The 2,201-nt window shown below is 37.5% G+C and overlaps 1 non-coding gene across 1 annotated transcript; it reads right to left on the reverse strand.

Annotated features, from left to right (window-relative positions):
* Nucleotides 1–747: 747 nt before the first annotated feature.
* On the reverse strand, nucleotides 748–819 carry TRNAK-UUU (transfer RNA lysine (anticodon UUU)). The gene has a single exon. It is a non-coding gene; the product is annotated as a tRNA-Lys (tRNA).
* Between the last annotated feature and the right edge of the window lie 1,382 nt (nucleotides 820–2,201).

Raw genomic sequence — 2,201 nt, forward strand, 5'->3', positions numbered from 1 at the left:
ATAAGCAACAGAATGGTTTGGAGTGCATTCATAGGACATAGAAACACAGCATTTGGAACTGTTAGCTGAAAGTAAAATTGAATAAGATGTATCTGTATAAGGCTTACCTTGGAGATGAAGGAAGATACAAAATCAAATTATGAAAAGTAATATTTTCAGGGACTGCAATGTATGATGTTTCTAGGTAGAGTTTAATTTACTGAAGATAAAGATACCATGAAGCATAGCAAACCTGACTATATTTAAAATAGAAAATCATTTCTCTACTTGAAGGGAAATCTATTAGCTACATTTTAGTAAACCCTGAACCAAAGAACCTATGAACTGCACTCCTCCAGCAGGAAGTATCTTGAGATGGTTCAGGCTGTATTACAGGCTGGTCATTACAACACTTGGAAAAAATGTTATTGTCATCTCCATATTTTACCCAACCTAAGTATGATGGTTTCCTAGGGCCATAACAAAGTACCACAAACTTGGTGGCTTAAAACAACAGAGATTTATTCTCTCACAGTTCTGGAGGCCAGAAGTCTGAAATTAAAGTGTCAATAGGGCCATACTTTTTCTGAAGGCTCCAGGGAAGACTCCCTCCTTGCCTCTTCCTAGCTTCTGGCAGTGGCCATCATTTCTTGGCTTGTAGACTCATCACTCCAGTATCTGCCTCTGTCCTCAAGGGAAGTTCTTCGTGTATGTCTCTGTGTCTTGATATGGCCTTTTTTTTTTGGCCGTGCGGCTTGAGGATCTTAGTTCCCTGACCAGGGATTGAACCCGGGCCACAGCAGTAAAAGCACCAAGTCCTAACCACTGGGCCACCAGGGAATTCCCAATATGGCCTTTTTATAACGACACCAGTCACTGGATTTAGGGCCCAATCTAATCCAGTGTGATCCCAATTTCACCTAACTAGTTACATCTGCAAAACCCTGTTTCCAAATGATGTCACATTTTGAGGTTCCAGGTGGACATGAATTTGCAGGGGACATTATCCAACCCAGTACACTAATCAATGATAAAAATATTTTTTAATAATCAAATATCTTCCAGGAGTCCACAATTTCTAAACATGTGCACTGTGTTTGGAGGCCAAATATATGTACTCCAAATTATCCTTTTAAAAACAATGGATACATGTACATGTATGGCTGAGTCCCTTTGCTGTGCATCTGAAACTATCACAACATTGTTAATCGGCTAAACTCCAATATAAAATAAAAAGTTAAAAAAGAAAAAGGAAGGGTTTTCTTCTTGATCCTCAAATAACTGAAATTACATCTAAGCATGGAACAACTTCTGCTCTGGGGAGAGGGACGCAGACTACTGTTGCTATTCTTTACTTCACTTTTTAAAATCATTTTTTTTAATCAAAAATAGTTCCTTGTTTAAAAAAAATGCTTCAGGCTGTTGGGGAAATCCATCACCTGTTTATCCTTTTGGAACAGGACTTTCTTCAGGAACATATTCTCATTTTATGTAGTTACAAAATGGATTCCATTTTTTCTTGTGTACTCTATCACCCTGACTTAGATAAACTCACAATGCTTCTTGGCTTCAGTAAACAAATGAATAATGCTAGAGAAACAGATGACAGTCATCATTAAGATTAAAGAGCAAAGCCATGTGGTTAAAATATAAATTTGAAGTCTAGACTTACTGTTTTCATGTAGGGAGAGGGAAATATCTCAGACATTTTATATTCCAGAAATTGAGTTTACAGTGGTGCTTATACAAGGAGAAGAAACAATTGTATATTTGAGGGTTTTTTTTTTTTTAATAACCTAAGTTTTGGGCTAAGGCTTAAAGGAAAAAACAATTTATTTCCCAAGAAATGGGAATTTTGTGAATTTTTTACTTTTTAGCATTGATTTTATGGACCCTTTAACCTTCCCTGCGCTTGGGCTCAAATACGTTCCTTCAGATGTTTTAGTCCCTAAAAGAGGAGGGAATAGTCTAAGCCACACCCAAACCTCTGATTCTCATCCCACTCAGGTTCATGCAAGTTCAGAAAATGGGCAGAAGACCTAAATAGACACTTCTCCAAAGAAGACATACAGATGGCCAAGAAGCACATGAAAAGCTGCTCAACATCACTAATTATTAGAGAAATGCAAATCAAAACTACAATGAGGTATCACCTCACACCAGTTAGAATGGGCTTCATCAGAAAATCTACAAACAACAAATGCTGGAGAGGGTGTGGAGAA

This window comes from Balaenoptera acutorostrata, chromosome 13 (genome assembly GCF_949987535.1).
Source record: "Balaenoptera acutorostrata chromosome 13, mBalAcu1.1, whole genome shotgun sequence".
Classification (NCBI taxonomy): Eukaryota; Metazoa; Chordata; class Mammalia; order Artiodactyla; family Balaenopteridae; genus Balaenoptera; species Balaenoptera acutorostrata.